This window comes from Aquarana catesbeiana, linkage group LG06 (genome assembly GCF_042186555.1).
Source record: "Aquarana catesbeiana isolate 2022-GZ linkage group LG06, ASM4218655v1, whole genome shotgun sequence".
Classification (NCBI taxonomy): Eukaryota; Metazoa; Chordata; class Amphibia; order Anura; family Ranidae; genus Aquarana; species Aquarana catesbeiana.
In genome coordinates this window covers 272,240,638-272,259,021 of record NC_133329.1, presented here as the reverse complement: position 1 = coordinate 272,259,021, position 18,384 = coordinate 272,240,638, and the positions used below count along the sequence as shown (strand labels likewise).

Here is an 18,384-nt window from a genome sequence, read left to right as displayed (position 1 = left end):
TGCCTCTGTGTACAATACAGAGGCAGGGAAATGATCCCATTGGCTGGGAGCAATCGCGAGGGGGGGGCCACGAATGGATGGCCTCCCCCTCACCACCGATCGCCGTGGGAGATTTGCCGACCGCCGCAGGCACCGGGGGGGTCCGATCGGACCCCCCACCCGCGGGCAGGCAAGGACGTACAGGTAAGCCCTTTTGCCTGCCCGTGCCGCTCTGTCGACGTACATCGTTGTGCGGCGGTCGGCAACTGGTTAATGGGATAATAATGAAGCTGCTTTGCTGGTGATACTGATGGAGTTATTGCAAACACCTTTTCAAAGGCTTTTTTTTTTCTAGTGATATCAAGAATAATATTATTATGCTTTTTTTTGGGCAAGTTTCCACAACATCATTATCCAGTAGTTTTTAAGATCAAAGATACAACTATGTTGGTGTCCCTTGTCAATTTTACATTGTATTTTTTAAATGTAACTGCCTACCCCCAAACTGTCATTTGAAGTAAAACACATAGCCAAGTATTATTCTCCACAATTTTTTTATTGTGCATTAAAAAAGAAAACAAATAAAATTAGACATGTTATCTGCCAATAGAACTTAACCAAAAAGTGCATTCAAAAATATAGAAAATATACCAAATCAAATCATTATTCAACCAAAAAAATAATGTCAAAGCAATAACTCCAAGGCCAATAATAAATAATATGTTATCTCCTCCGATTCAGCAACATGTCTGGTTGACGAACGGTTGACGAAAAAACTGAAGAGCGTGAAATAAAAAGCGCAAAGTGAAAAGTGCGATATGAAAAGTGCGAAATGAAAAGCGCAAATCAATACTCACCAAACTTCTACTAACACAAAATTAGCCCAAAGGGTGGCGCTAAAGAGCTGAAAAACCACATAGTACGTCACTACGTTCGTGTTTGTTAGCCAACAATTGTGTGCCATGTGTATGCAAGACAAGTTTAGGCCAACACAAATAAAAAGCTGAACTCCTGCTAACACTTTGTAAGCATTTACAACTTTTTTTCCTTTTGGGATAAAGTTTTTACATCAATGAATAAAAACTGTCCATTTTAAGCACCCCTGTCAGTATTAAATTTGTTTAAAAGGTTTGTTTCAACCCTCCAACTGCTACTTTCACTGGATAGTTTGGTCTGTGACCACCACATGTACATATACGTTGGCAGAATGGCACGGCTGCGCAAATGGGCGTACCTGTACATCCCTTTGAATTTGCCATAGTGTGGCCGCGTGCGCACCGTGCCACAAGCTCCATGAGTAGGATCGCGGGTCCCACTGACTCGATGTCTTCGGGGATACGCGCGATCGTCTCACGGAGCTGAAAAACGCTCTGTCTAGTGACACTGTTACTGATCATAGCTCCCTGTGATCGGGAGCGGTGATCAGTGATGTGTCGCTTGTAGCCACGCCCCCTAACAGTTAGAATCACTCCCTAGGACACACTTAACCCCTTCCTAGCCAGCTAGTGGTTAACCCCTTCACTGCCAGTGTCATTTTTACAGTAATCAGTGCAATTTTATAGCACTGATCGCTGTAAAAATGACAATGGTCCCAAAAATGTGTCAAAATTGTCCGATGTGTCCGCGATTTTTTTTACCAAAAATATGTAGAAGAATACGTATCGGCCTAAACTGAGGAAAAAAAATGTCTTTTTTATATATTTTTGGGGGAAATTTATTACAGCAAAAAGTAAAAAATAATGCATTTTTTTCAAAATTGTCGCTCTATTTTTGTTTATAGCGCAAAAAATAAAAACCGCAGAGGTGATGAAATACAACCAAAAGAAAAAAAGGACATCATTTTGTTTGGGAGCCATGTCGCGTGACCGCGCAATTGTCAGTTAAAGCGAAGCAGTGCTGAATCGCAAAAAGTGCTCTGGTCTTTGGCCAGCCAAATGGTTCGGGGTTTAGGTGGTTAAAGTAAGTTGGAAAAAAACAAAACAGACTTACTTGCTGAATATACACGTGAAAATAAAGGAAAAAGGCCTAAAATGTAGTAATGTAATAAAGGAATGATATCTAAGAATTAGTGAACTGCACTTTATTAAATTCTTGTTTCTGGGTTTGAGGCTGCAATCACAGTTCACATAGCGGGAATGTGCATTCTCACTTGCATTTTCTTTGGTGATTTATATGCATTTTCATGTAGCGCACATAACTCTGTGCATTTTGTTGTGCAAAAGAAATTCCTGCACCTTTTTCAGCGACAAGCTTAGTGCAATTTTTTAATGCGCATTTTGGTTGCACAACAAAATCACACCTCGTTTTGGTTGCCATGAAAAATGGATAGCACCCAAACATGCCTCACATGTTTTGCTGCCATTTTAGGATGATTTAGAATCACAGAGAGAAATGCACCAATTCTGTCCGCTCTTCTAAATTACTAGTTGTAAATGGGGCCTAATACCGCTTATTGCTATCATAGAAAACACAAAAGAGTATACAAAGCAGATAACTACAGATATACAGGTACTGATCTGGTAAGCAGGTGTTGTATATCAGAATGTAAAAACAGATGGAGAAGTATAATATATAACGGTTCAGCAATAGGATCACGTGTATCCTGCAAAAGCCGTGGTTGACACACATCTAGAGTAAGAAACTGAGAAGCATGGATGGTAAGGGCATCTCTATCTCCTACCGCATCACAGCATGAGAGAGAGAGAGAGATGCACAGTAACATAGCGGACCCAAAACAGTGGTTAATTGACCAAACTATGCTAAACTAAAAGAAAACAAACTGATAGTTGGACTGGGGAAGTTTCTTCTAGTCAAGTGAGCGAATAGGAGAGTATATGACTCAGAATGAATCACATGGTGAATGGGCATCTTTCAAAGGATGTGTGTGGTCAACACCTCACCAGGGTGTGGTGGATCATTGCCCAGAGTATGAGAAGTGTCTAGTAGTTTGAGTTTGCCCAGGGTATTGTTGAGGTTTGCCTTGGCATACCAGGGTGAAAACTGAAAGGTGGTCATGAGATGTTAAATTTCAGACAAGGAGAAGGAATGTTCAATAAAGGTTTTCCAATGGGTGAAAAAGTGTTTGGTGGGTTCCAAGTTCTGTAATATGGCATCCAATTTTTCCAGATAAAGAAGCATTTTCAATTCCTTCTTAATCTTAGCAAGTGATGGTCCCTGTGGAGATGTTCAGGTCTGGAGTATGGCCCTCCTGGCCGTTAGAAGACAGAGATGTATCCATGGGGTCAAGGACAGCAGTTTTATTCTAGTCAAAGAGGCATTATTAAAGAGGCGATGAGTAGCTGAATAGGCAGAGTATGGGATCCTTGGGTAATCTCAGGTTGCTGATTCCAAAGATGTAATGAGTAATTTGATCCCAAAAGTCCTGAATCACATTGCATGACCAGAATCGATGGAGAAGGGTTGGTCTGCTAGCCCCACACCTGGGACAAACAGCTAGCAGGGGATTGGATGAGTCCATCAGGGCAGGGATGAATGCCCTCTGTATGAGCTTGAATTGTGTTTCTCGCCATTGTTCATTAACAGTGACTTTACAGATTGACTTGCATCCTTCTAGGAGGATTGCAGTGTTAGCCAATTCCGGTATATCCTTAGACCAGCTTTTGAGTAGGGATGGACCCTTGGAGGTGGTGGTATGTTGCAGCAGCTGGGAATACAGCGATGATATGGAGTAGTTTTTTTGTTGTAACTATTTTCAAAATGTATAATGCGCTAATATTAACCTCCCAATATAACACGGTGTGATCTCTTAATGATTAATCAGTGAATCATGTGCAAAAAAATCAAATAGAGCCTATTATAAATATTGCGCAGGCAGTGTGATATTTCACTAACACTTTTCAGCAGAATAAATCGCATATGATAAGGTCAGTTGCATACAGCTAACAGCTGGGATCTCCTCACACGCCAACAGTGTACAAACAGCACTGCTCGTCACTGGCTCCTCCCGACCGGTTTCATCACTAGACACGTGACTTTTTCAAAGGTGACCATGTAACGACCTTGCTTAGTATTTATAGTGTGCATGCCGGTTGCCATAGTGACCAGGGAGTGTAATGCATCATCATGCCGCTATATGCGTTCTGCACTACATTCAAAACATAATATCCATGCAAAGTAACAATTTAATACATATAGATACATCATTTTTACAATAAAACATATATTTAAAAACATAGTTGCAACTCTACCCTAAGACCCATTTAAATACATGAAGTGAGCAGATATAACCTAGGAACTCCCTCCAGTGGTGAATCAATGGAATTACATCTCTACATAATCATCCTCTAATGAGCTAAGGGTAAATGGATGTGTATGAGATAGAAAGATGCTAGAAAGACGCTAAAAAAAAAAAATACCTAAACATTTTTTTTGACAAAAATATTTAAAAATTATATAATAAAATTATTAAAAATATTTTAAAATATTAGAACTTGTTTTGGAGGAGCAGATGTCAAGAGATATATTAAAAATCCAAAATAAAACAATTTATATCAAAATCTATATTTAAGCCAAAAGGTACAAGAGTACCCATTTCAAAAATCCATTTTGATGCGTTTTTACTTAATTCTCTCACTTTATTACTACCCCGCCAGTGCAGTTTATATTTTTCAATGGCCCAAAATTTCAATAACGCAGGGTCTTTGTCATGATATAGAGCAAAATGATGTGACACACTGTGTTTTGGAAAACCTTTTTCAATATTCTGTATGTGCTCCCGAATGTGTTTCCACATAGGGCGTTTCGTTCTTCCCACATACTGTAGGGAGCACGGAGATTGTAATACATACACCACCCCCTCAGTTCTACATGACACAAAATCTTTGATTTCAAAATCTTTGTTTTTACTGGTAGATGTGAAATTGATGCATTTTTGACCATTTTGCTTTGTATTTCTACAAGCATAGCATCTTTTACATGGAAAGAAACCCTTTCCTTGAAAAAATGTGAACCCCTGTGAGATTTTTGGAGGGTCCAAAATATTTTTCGCTATTAAATCCCTTAAAGTTGGTGCCTTTCTATAAACAAATTTTAGTTTCTTTGGTAAGATACTACGTAATTGATGATCCGCTAAGAGTAGTGACCAATGCTTTTTAAATATATGCTCGATTTGCCTATGCTGAATATTATAATCCAGAATCATAGGAATCTCTTGGTACTGTGTGGTTTTCTTTTGTTTGTCTCTAATGAATTCTTCCCTTGAGAGCTCCGATACCTCCTTGATTTTATTTTCTATAAAATCATTATTATACCCCTTTTGAACAAATCTCCTTCCAATAATATTAGCTTTTTCCAAAAAAGTGCTTTTATCAGTGCAATTTCTTCTTAGACGTATTAGTTGCCCCTTCGGGATGTTAATCAGCCAGGGATCAAAGTGACAGCTGTCCACAGGGATATAATTATTCCTCTCGACTGGTTTAAAAAAAGTTTTCGTTAGGAATCCATTCTTAGTTAATTGTATATCTAGATCCAGGAAATGTATAAATGTGTTACTGATTTCATAGGTAAGCTTGATATTTTTTTGATTGTCATTCAGTTTTTCCAAAAATTCCGTATTTTCAGCCCCATTCCATAATATTATACAATCATCTATAAATCTTTGATACATTATCAATTGTGGTGGAGTATTTGAGTGCTTTTTTGTTGTAACGCTCTGTCAATAACTGGATGTGCCAGAGTAGGCCTCTCTGTGCCCAGGTGAGTTTTGACAAAATACCCCAGTTGGTAGTAGTGGAAGAGATGATGAGGGGGTAGATGGTATTTCTGGGATATCTCCTGACAGGATCGGAGGTTACGGGTGCCAGGGTGGGGAATGGAAGCAGCTCATGTGAGCCTACAGACCTCCCGCCATGCTATCACAGTGTCCCTAAATAGAGAGTTATTCCTCAAGTGAGAGGGTAGAGCCTTCAGTGGAGAGTGGAGCACTGCAGATAAATTGAGGGTCTCCAGCCCTCAATCTATATCTAGGGTTGCCTCTAGGGTGTAATTGGAGTAAGAGGATCTATGTAGCAACCAGTCTATGCCCTGTCTAAGAAGACAAGATAAATTGCACAATTTGAAACACTTTGTGTTGCGGCAGATGCAATCTATAACTGGCAATACGAGGCCGTTTAGATCGCCATAAAAAAGCCGATAGGGCCTTTTGGATATCTTTATGTTTGGGCAGTAATGGCAATGTTTGCATAGGGTAGAGCAACTTAGCAAAAGAGATCATTTTGTAAGGTGATATAGAGATGATGGGTCATGTCCTATTGTAATACCTAAATAGGTGCTGTAATGCGTAGCTACATGTAGTGGTGAAGAGGGGGCCCAAGTTTGAGAGCACTTTGGATTCAGTGGAGGTACCTCGCTTTTCCTAAAGTTAATACGTAAGCCCGAGCATTGGCTAAAGGTGTAAAAAAGATCCTGGATGATGGGGAGGTCAGAGGTTACCGCCGATGAAAAAATGAGAATGTCATCGGCGAAGAGAGCTGAGTGTAATTTAGTGTCACCTATCTGTATGCCTGTAAGAAGCGGATGGTTATTGAGCAATCTGGAAAGGGGCTCTATGGCCAGGTTAAAGAGCAATGGGGAGAGAGGACACCCTTGACGCGTTCCCTTTGTCAGATGTATGGGAGCTGAAATAGATCCTGATGTAACTAGACATACAGTGGGTCCAGAGTACATTGATTGTATGAAGTTCACCACTGGGCCCAGGAACCCAAATTTTCTCAATACCAGAAATAATCTTTGGAAATTTATATTATCAAAGGCTTTTTCCTCATCGAGTGATAGAATGGCTGTGTCATTGTCCGGGTGTAGTCTGTAGTCATTTATGAGAGCTATTGGGCGATAGGAGCCCAGGAGAGTCGGATCCTTTCCCTTCTTTGCTAAGAGTTTCATAAATGCCATTGAGCCTGTAGGAAGATAGGGACACCCATCCCAAATCCCATTAAAAGACACATCAGAGTGTGGGGTACATAGTTTTGGGTAATTTTGTAGAATTCTGCAGAGTATCCATCGGGACCGGGTGCTTTGTTATTCCATAGATGTTTAATGGAAGAAAGGATTTTGTCTATCGAGATAGGGGCATTCAGCATTTCCAGCTGGGAGTCAGATAATGCAGGTAGTTTCAGGGAGGTGATAAGTGATTCAGCCTTATCTAAATCTATGAGATCCAGGGAATACAGTTGTTGGTAAAATTCGGTCAGGCGAGAGGTTATTTCTGGTTGAGAAGTGGTAAGGGTCCCATTAGCGTCTTTCAGTACCATGATGTGCGTGGGTGTGTAGGGCCCTCGACTGAGATTAGCAAGCAGCTTACTGGCCTTGTTGCCAAATTTGTGAAATCGCAGGGAACAATAGGCAGGTTTAACCCATTCCCTTTGCTCTGCCCATAGGTCAAAGCGGCATTTAGCAGCTAACCAAGCCTGTCTAGTCTCAGAGGAGCGATGTAAGCTTAAGTCTGCTCGGGCTTTTCGGAGGGCATCGCTCGCCTGACAATATTGTTCCAATGAATTCTTTTTGAATCGTGTTGTGTATGAGATCATTTTTGCCTTGCAGGACAGCCTTGCCCGTCTCCCAAAACAAGTTAGGGTCAGAGGTGTGCTCACCATTAGTAAGAACATAATCGTTCCAGGCATTAGAGATTACATGCCGAAAATCCTCATTATCTGCTAAATATGACGGAAACCGCTACGGAGAAGGTGTGCCGTGTGGCTGAAAATCATCTAAGGTGATTACAATGGGACTATGGTCTGAGATCTCTGAATCCTGTATCGCTAGTAGCATTGTGGGTGAGCAGAAGAAGTAATCAATCCTTGATAAGGTGTCATGTGGGGGTGAATAAAAAGTGAAATCTCTATCAGTGGGCTGGGATAAGTGCCACACATCAGCAATGTGTAAGAGTGATATGGTGTTTGCTAGCAGAGTAGTGGCCTTCTGCTTAGGGGGGAGAGTTGATCTGCGTATCAGGCGCGGAGAAGATTTATCTTCCTCTACATTCATGTCTGTATTGAAGTCACCGCCGAGTATATGCAATAGTTCAGGTGAAAGCAACACCCGCGATGAGAGGTCCCAAAAAAAGGCATTACCTGGCGAGTTGACCATGTATATGTTGGTAAGAGCCATTTCCTTGGATGCAATGGTTAAATGGATTGTCAATTTGTGGCCCTCCTGGTCTCTGTCTACCGAGTGGATAGAGTACAACAATCGCTTATGAAAAAGGATAATCACTCCCGCTTTACGTCCTACCGCTGGGGAACCAAAGATCTCACCCACCCAGAGTTTCTTAAGGTGATAAAAATCACTTTCAGTCAAATGGGTCTCTTGGAGAAGGGCTATGTCTACCCTTAAACGTTTTAAATGCCTGAGGATTTTCATCTGTTTGTGAGGTGACCATAGCCCCTTGATGTTCCATGAGATGATCCTCATCTTGGGGATCAAATTGATGCTGGCTTGTCAAGAGATAGTGCCCCCAAACAAGAGGGGAGGGAGAGAGCTATCCCCCTATACTAGGAAACAGTAGCTCCCCGTACTAGGAAAGGGAGATAATTTAAATGGGAAACCCCCCTATACCGTTTGTATGAATACCCTGAGATAGTGGGTTATGACACTCACAATGCAACGGTCAAGTTAGGCTCAACCGATAGAAATAGTAAAGACAAACAAACAAAACAAATAACCGAGTAACGCTAATGACTTCACTTTTTTCCGTATGAGAAATAAACATACACAGGAGAGTCTAGCTTCCGAGCCCCCGTCAAATTGGTGTGGCACTATTGCGTACGATGATATGCCAGCATAAAAGCAGAAAACCATCTGAATCTTGGCAGGGAAGCTAGCCACAAGACAAGAATGACAACAAGTCATGCATAATATAATACAGGGCTCTCCAGCCAGGAGGCCTGTGGGGAGAAGAAAACCTGTAGAATGTTACTTATCAGAATGTCAAATCAATGGCTAGCACACTCCAAGGGAGGCCAGAAGTGTCAGTCCTGTAACAGTCAATACCACTTTAGGATATCTCCCTGTCTCCGGTGCAAGCAATGGACCATGCTTCTCAAAGTGAAATCATAACATTTTATAAATAAAGAATGTATTCTCCACCCTTCCATCACAGTGTCAGGGCTGGGCTCAGCCCTTCCTTCTCTAAACTGGCAGCTTAGCTGTCGGCTAATTGCCAGCTCCCATCTCCCTCCACAGTTACCCAGCTGTTGATGATCCTGCTCGTCAGTCCTACCTACTTAAGTCATCCAGTCCAGAGGAACTCTGCCTTCGCCTTGGTCACATGACAAGAAACTATCTCCTGCGTTCCTGTTTAAAGACTGGCTTTGCTGACATCCCTTCTGGCTACAGATCCTGCTTGCTGTTCCACAACTTTGATCCCCGCCTCCTGGCTTGGCTGACTATCTGTTCCGGTTACCATACTTTGGCTATGTTTTGACTACGTTTGTTCTTTTTACTTTTATTATTAAACAAGTGTGATTTAACTGTACTTCTGTCTCAGCCTGATTCATGGTTTCTGACACATGTAAGATGTTGAAAATTGTGAAGCAATAAAATATATCCAAGTAAAAGGGATCACAAGGTCTCCCATTTCCTCCAGGGAACTCCCGTAAGTCCCTAAATACCCCATAACGTTTCCCAAAAACATCCACCGGTATGCAGCTGGGGGAATGATTAAAAAAGCAAAGCAATTGCCGCATCCACACCAATTTTAGCAAACTTGTTCTTCCTGCCACCAATAAAGGATTACACCATACATTACACTTGCTCCTAAATTTTTTATAAAAGACGTACTAAATTTAGTGGCATATAATCCTGATTGCACATGCCTGAGAGAGCACATACAATGACCTTTACTATTTACAATACTTAGGTCAAATACCAAATCTAGCAAGAATTGTCCAAAAGTAGTTCCACACAATACTACTACTTCTACATCCAGCATCAGTAAAGCTCTATTCTCACCATTTTCGACAGGAACTTGTAGGTTTAAAATGTATGCTTTGGTAGAATATGGTGCACATAAAGCCTGTCTGATATGGATAGACAAGAGTTGTAACCACCACAGCCAGCATAGTGGTCAAAACCTTCACCAATATCTTACATCCGTTTTCAAATGTGAAATTGCATGATGCAAATCAGCCAATAACGGATCTTTGTCCTCAGGTAAAACCACTATAGTAACCTCCCTCTTAGATGGGGGGAGCACTCCTGGCTGCAACGCATCAATAAAAGTAAAAGAGTTGGCAGTGAAACGTCTTCATGTTGTTTATCTATCTCAACACGCAGGCCATCTGCTTTATTATTAGAAAAACTTGCCACTGTCACTGCCACCTCCAAATCTTCAAGTGTCAGTAAAGTCGAGCAGTGCACACTGTTCCTCAGATAGACAAGAAAGCGGCACTGCCTGCAAACAGGATTCCAGATTGGCCATAGGGTAAGCGGTCTGTAGCATAAGAATGATCATAATATTACTGAAATATTGCCAATATACTAGTGAAATCATTGGTCACTTGATTATGCCAGTCTATGAAAGCTCTTATATATGTTCTCTATTGTTGTAGCCTTGCTATTTGGGCCAGAAGAGATACAGTGTTCTCTCCCTCCAACCAATACCTTCAGTGTGCAGCTCCCCCCTCACCCCCCTAATACTTACTTAAATCCAATCTCAAGCCAACAATGTACACGAGAGTCGAGGCTCTCCCTCCTCATTCACTGAGATGCAGCAGCAGGAGCCATTGGCTCCTGCTGATGTTAATTACAGCCATGGCTTTGGGGCACAGAAACAATTCAGTGACTCCCAGCAGGGAGGATGAAACATCAGCTGGTGATAGCTCCGGGGGGAGGCAGGGATGGCGCACCAATCCCTGGATATACCCCTACGGAATATGGCTGTGACCCTCTTACACCTTTATCGGCCAGAGATAGCCTGCCGGTATGTAATGGAGACCCCTAGGCGCTCGGTGTCGATGGAGAGATGTCAGGAGAAAACCTTCCTGAGAGCAGACAAATCCACCCAGCCTCCAGACCTGCATTAAATGTACAGTGCATCAGTTCATTACGTTTTGGGGACCAAAGTACATCTGGTTTACCAGGGACAGATACAGTTGCAATCAATATGGATTGGGACATTAGAGAATGTATAAGGGCTCTTCCTACAAAAGCAGATATTCAGCAATTGATAGCCACAGTGTAAGTAAGCAGAAGTGCTCAGGGAAGACACTATGGCATTAGAGCATAGGGTGGAAGTACTGGAAATTGTCCAAGAGGAAATCATACAAGCTATGGTTGATGTGCAAGATAGTACTAAACACCATGAACAGTGGCGGCTGGTGCTCAACATTTTTTGGGGGGGGGCAAACAATCATCAAACGCAGCCACTGTGCCCAGCAAACGCAGCCACTGTGCCCATCAAATGCTGCCACTGTGCCATCAAATGCTGCCACTGTGCCATCAAATGCTACCACTGTGCCTATCTTATGCAGTCACTGTGCCCATCAAATGCAGCCTCACTGTGTCCCATCAAATGCAGCCTCACTGTGTCCCATCAAATGCAGCCTCACTGCGTCCCATCAAATGCAGCCTCACTGTGTCCCATCAAATGCAGCCTCACTGTCCCATCAAATGCAGCCTCACTGTGTCCCATCAAATGCAGTCTCACTGTGTCCCATCAAATGCAGCCTCACTGTGTCCCATCAAATGCAGCCTCACTGTGTCCCATCAAATGCAGCCTCACTGTGTCCCATCAAATGCAGCCTCACTGTGTCCCATCAAATGCAGCCTCACTGTCCCATCAAATGCAGCCTGTGCCCCATCAAATGCAGTCTGTGCCCCATCAAATGCAGCCGGTGCCCCATCAAATGCAGCCGGTGCCCCATCAAATGCAGCCTGTGTCCCATCAAATGCAACCTGTGTCCCATCAAATGCAGCCTGTGTCCCATCAAATGCAGCTTGTGTCACATCAAATTCAGCCTGTATCCCATCAAATCCAGCCTGTGTCCCATCAAACCCCCCTTCTCTGCGGGCGGTCCGGACCAGCACAGCGGCACTTACCTTGCTGTGGTGTCCTCTCCTGCGGTGTCTCCTTCAGACAGGCACTGACAGCGGCGATGGAGGAATCCGCTCCTCATACTTCTGGTTTTCTCTCTCGGGCGCAATGGGATTAAGAAAACAGGAAATTACATCTAACTCAGATGTCAATCAAACCGCCCGGCTATAGTAATAGATACTACCAGCGCCGGGCGGAAGCTACTCTGCGCTTCTGAACGCGCTGCAAGGTGGGACAAAAGCCCGCAAATGAAGCACTGCGTCTGCAATCTTGTGATTGCATAGACGTGGCGCTTCCCATAAGTGCACTGTGTCCGGCGTCCGAACACAGTGCACTTATCGACCTTTTTTTCTATTTTTTTGAGGAAATACTGAACTCCTATATATATCAGATGATTATGAAAATAGGGACTGCCGTCAGAATATACGAACACGGGGTCTGCCTGAAACATTTCAGACCACTGACTTATTAACAACAGTGCAAGTTTATTTCACCAAATTATAAGGGAGTACGCGCCTGAGTCTATGGAGGTGGATAGAGTTCATCGGGTCCCACCCTATGCATATCTGAATAAGGATAGGCTGAGAGACGTGATTTGTAAATTGCATAAGTATTCGTTGAAAGAGGCTATTATGAAAATCACATGGGGTACAACCACTATTGAATTTGAAGGAGCTCAACTTTCTCTGTTCCCAAATATATCATGCCATACTTTAATGCAGCTTCGAACTGTGAGACCACTGCTAGAGGCTTTGCATTCTGTAGACATTAAATATTGTTGGGGGTTTCCCTTTTGTCTAACAGCTTCCTGGAATGGCAAAATGGTTGTCCTCCAAACCAAGGATGACCTACAAATGTTTTAGGAAACATTAGACCTTCCACCAATTGACTTTCTGGCTGGAGACTGACTAACTTTAAACCTTCTTTACAGCGCCCTGAACCTATCAGGTGCCTGCTAAAACTCAACGCGGGAACCATTTAGATAGACACAGACCTGCTGCTCCGGGACTGGATTAGTTGGCTGAAGTGTAGAAGGAGCTTACTGTTTAGAGTGAATTACTATAGAAAGGAGGCCTGATGTAATATATCTTAGGATTACTGGTTAGAGGGTTTCTGAGTTAATCAGGGGTTAACCAGGTGGTATTGAGGGCCACTCATTGGCCATTTAATATTCAAATGAAGCAGGAATCTCTTTTTTCTTTTTTGGTAGGGGGTTGCTGGGGGTTTGTGGGGGGGGGGAGTTTTTTTTTCTTTCCCCCTCCCCTCCTCTCTTCCTCCTTCCTACCCCCCTCCCCCCTACAACCCCGTAAGGCGGTTATTAGAGGTGAATTAATAGCACATAGTCACATGTCAAAAAAGAAAAACGGAAGGAAATTGCAGACTTGTTGGAAAGGATACATGATTTGGAGATCAAACATAAGGCTCATTTTGATTCAGATGATGCCAGACAACTGGAGACACTATGAAATGGGCTCTCCAGATGTCTGGACCGAAGGGCCAGGAACAAACAGATATTTTGCGCATAGTTTTTATGAACAGCGGAATTAAAAAACAACAGGATCTCTGTCATGTTCATAACATATCAGTTAATAAACAGGTAGTGGATACTCACTCTATAGCTGCAGAATTCCATTGATTTTACACGGACCTATATTACATTCAGTCATCTCCTTTGAGGGCTGTAGATGGGGGACAGACAGAGGAGATCAGAGAGTATCTCGGACACTCTGCCCTGCCCATCCTACCTCCTGCAGCCATCGAGGAACTAGAACGACCAATTACTGAAGAGGAAGTAAGTAGGGTAGTAGAAACCCTGTCTCAGGGCTGGGCCCAGCCCTTCCTTCTCTGAGCTGGCAGCTCAGCTGTCGGCCAATTGCCAGCTCCTATCTCTCCACAGTGACTCACCTGTTGATGATATCCTGCTTGTCAGTCCTGCCTACTTAAGCCGTCTAGCCCAGATAATCTCTGCCTTCGTCTTGGTCACATCTCTAGAGATGCTCTCCTGTGTTCCTGTTAAAGACTTGCTTGGCTGATATGAGGGAGGAAGATGAGGGGAGGGGAGAAAGAGAACCCCCCCCCCACAAACCCCCCCAGCAACCCCCCACCAAAAAAAAAAAAAAAGATTCCTGCTTTATTAAAATTTTTAATGGCCAATGAGTGGCCCTCAATACCACCTGGTTAACCCCTGAATAACTCAGGAATCTCTAACCAGTAATCCTAAAATATATTACATCAGGCCCCCTCTCTATAGTAATTCACTCTAAACAGTAAGCTCCTTCTACACTTCAGCCAACTTACTCAGTCCCGGAGCAGCAGGTCTATGTCTATCTAGATGGTTCCCGCATTGAACCTGATGGGTTCAGGGCACTGTAAAGAAGGTTTAGAGTTAGTCAGTCTCCAGTCCAGATAGAAGCTCCAGAATAGCCTATGATATCTTACGCAGAAGTAAAGGGGAAGGGGGAATTGGGCTCCCAGATGTGGCCCTGTATTACAGGGTGATTTCTTTGGTACACATCATAAATTGGTGTCACGACTCCTCAAGTAAAGCATGGGTATCTCTAGAAAAAACATTAGCAGGTAGAAACCTGGTGGGTGCTCCATGGATCACGGCTATATCCAGGGGTCTCTCGGACTGGATGTCCCCATTAACCCGGACTATCAGTATGGGATAGAATGAATAAAAATTGTAAATATGCTCAAGTATCTCCACTGTCCCCACTGTGGGGATACCCTTGGTTCCTCCCAGGGGAGGAGGCTGGAGCCCTGGGCCTATGGGGATCAGACTGAAATACAATGTGTGCTAGATATGCCCCACGAGGAATTCTATCTCCTCTTTCGGAGTTGTTGTCGTCTTAGGGGAGTATAGCTTTGGCCAGGTGGAGACATTATCAAATGACTGATTTTTAAAAAAAATTGGAACCTCGATTAAGACAATTGAGCTCTCTTATTACATTTTATGTTCAAAGATTTCAGAGCCTAATCATCTGCTATCTAAAATTTATAAAATAGTGCTCAGTGGCCAACACACCTCACCCCCTATTTTATTAAAGAGTGGGAGAGAGAGTTGAACCATACATTTACCTCTTTACAAGTTAAAAAAACTGATGGAATCAACACACTCTACCTCTATATGCTCTTCTATACAAGAAATGTCATATAAGTTTCTAGCTAGATGGTATTGGACTCCTGTCCGACTGGCACAAATATACTCGACAGCAGATGATCGCTGTTGGAGGGGTTGTACACAAGGCATATTCCTCCACATATGGTGGTCTTGTTCAAAAATTAGACCATTTTGGGAGGGAATTGCCCCATGGATCAAGAAGATGACTCTTAAAAGTATAGAATTATCACCCTTGCACTTTTTGTTCCATGGAATGCCTGCTTCTATTAAATTCTATAAAAAAACTATCACTCCACATCTGTTAAATGCAGGAGAGAGAGTGAAGAGAGGAAATGGTTAATAGTTGCATTTGTCTTTTTTTTCACATTTACAAACTCTATATATATATATAAAATAATAAAGATAATTTTTTTTTCTCTCCCTCCCTCCCCCCGGCCCCAATACTACACAGATGACTGACATTTCTATGGAGTAGAAGAAGAGAACGAATGTGCTCCCACTCCCTCCTTTTTCCCCTGCTTTAATTAATTATTATTTTTTTTATTTGGTCGTCGTGTGTTATAGTTTGATTACTTTTGTTTGGAAATAAAATATATTGAGTGGTATATGTAAGCTGTGACACTATGCATACGATTAATAATGGAAATGAGTGCATAATTGTCCTTTTCTTGTTTTTTTAATTGTTATGAGAAATCTCAAAGAAGATTAATAATTTTTTTTTTACAGCCAGTGAGAAAGGAGAGGGGGCAGGGCTGAGCCACGCTCTCTGTTTTATTGACACAGAGACCCGGCCTGGAAGCAAGCACACACGGGTGCCCCCCACAGCAAGCGGTTTGCTCTGGGGGCAATTGGTAAGGGGTGGGGGGGCCCAGAGTCCCTCGGGGGAGGGGGTGAGAAGAGGAGGAGCAGGGCTGCTCTGTGCAAAACTATTCCAAAGAGAATGTACGTGTAACATTTTTTTAAAATTTCCTCTACAAAACCTTTAATGTCTCCAAATATTTTTGATTCTGGGTCCAGGCCAGTAGCTTTTCATGGCAAGGACCTGAAATGTACATCAATTCTGCATCTGTCATCTCCTTTTTAGCAGTTTCTTCCCTTACCCTACTAGCACTTTTAATTTAATTTATCTCCTTAGATACCATTCCTCCAAGTAGTGCCTTCATAGCAATCCATGCCATGCCTGAGAAATAATGTTTGTTGTCCACTCATAATGTTTAACCAAAATACATTTAAATGACATCCACAACATTCAGTGAATGGTCTGATAAACCTCTAGTAGGAATATTGATTGACTTAAACTGAATCACATCACTAGTATATTTCACCCACACTTTCAAAAAGGGAGTCAATGCAGTCATACATTTATCTCTTATATAAAGGATTATTGTCCTCTACCATTAATGAAGGAATAAGATATTTTAACAAGCCAAATTAAATGAAGCATGCTTAAAGTGAACCCTCCATATGTTTTAATGTTAATTGTACAAAGTGCTGTGTTACTTTAAAAACTTACAGGCATTTATAAGATCTCTCAGAGTTTACAATACTTCCCCTAACTATTCCGTCAACTTATTTTCTCTTCAGAAGGAAAGCTCCATCTTTGATCATGCAATAACCTGGATCATCATTTATTTCCTGGACTGAGATGCAGATGGCTGACACGGATCAGTCCCTGGTGCAGCCTCTCTTCTTGTGACTTGCTACAAAGTTAAAATGTAGCACTCTGGTCACTGAATGACTAAGGAAATGCTTGATCCTGCCTGTAGCAAAATTATGACATCATCTCAACCTAGGCCATGATGGCGAACCTTGGCACCCCAGATGTTTTGGAACTACATTTCCCATGATGCTCACCTACACTGCAGAGTGCATGAGCATCATGAGAAATGTAGTTCCAAAACATCTGGGGTGCCAAGGTTCGCCATCACTGATCTAGGCAAAGTCACTTCCCTGCAGCTTATGGACTGCTTTATTATGGAAAAAAGTTATTGCTTTTAAAAAAGAAATATGCTGTTGATGTATATTGGGACAGGTCAGGGAAAAGTAGTGAATGGAATGACACTTCAAGTCTGAAATGTGTCTTTGCACCTTATGAAAATTTTATGTAGACTGTATTTGGGAGTCTGGCCTATGCTTGTCAGAAGCAAGGAATTGATATCCATGGAGGTCTGAAGCAGGACTTCTTATTTTAAGTGCAAATGCGTTTAAACCTTCTTAGAACATTCAGTTCCTAACATTTCATTCTGCAGATCTTATGAAAGACCAAGAAACTGCAATCTTAGACACAAAATAATCTAATGCTAATTCACTCTGTATGTGTTCTCTTAATATTAATACTGCCTGGAGCACCTTTCTGCAATATATCCCAAAATATCCCTTTCTCATCTAGATACTTGTCTTTCAACCATGTACAAACAATGCAATATTCATATTAAAATAAATGTAATATCTACAGTTCATTGTCAGATGGGCAAGTATAAAATATTCAAGAACTTAATAATAAAACTGTGCACAGATAATGGAAATAAAATTACAATTATATAGCAGCTAAAATGAAACTTCTGACCGTGGAACACTTGCCCTGGATTCAGTAATGAACCGTGAAGTATTACCATGGTCCTAAGTGACCGCTAACATTTTGTGACTACCAATAACACAACACAAGACAGATGTTAGCATCATTTGTGCCTATTGTGCATGGATGCAATTCATTGTTTAAGTTCTGTGCATTATTATTATACAGGATTTATATAGCGCCAACAGTTTACGCAGCACTTTACAATATAAAAAGGAGACAATACAGTTATAATACAATAAAATACAAGAGAATTAAGAGGATGTGCATTGATAACTTTTACTTTTTACCATACAAAAGCTTATGTGTCTAAGCCTTATGTACATTGCCTTGAAAAAGTATTCATACCCTTTGAAATTTTACACATTTTGTCATGAAAACCAAAAACGTAAATGTATTTTATATGATAGACAAACACAAAGTGACACAAGATTGTGAAGCAGAAGGAAAATGATAAATGGTTTGAATTTTTTTTTACAAATAAGTATCTGATAAGAAAGCAACCTTTCTCTGTAATTACAGATGCAAGTCTTTTTGGGTATGTCTCTGCCAGCTTTGCACATCTAGAGATTGAAATATTTGCCCCTTCTTTGTTGCAAAATAGCTTAATCTCTGTCAGATTGGATGGAGAGCATCTGTGAACAGCAATTTTCAAGT

The 18,384-nt window shown here is 41.8% G+C and overlaps 1 protein-coding gene across 4 annotated transcripts in view; it reads right to left on the bottom strand.

Moving 5' to 3' along the window:
* Window positions 1-18,384, bottom strand: part of PARD3B (par-3 family cell polarity regulator beta) — a 2,266,259-nt gene that overhangs the window by 1,039,842 nt on the left and 1,208,033 nt on the right. The window lies entirely within an intron of this gene.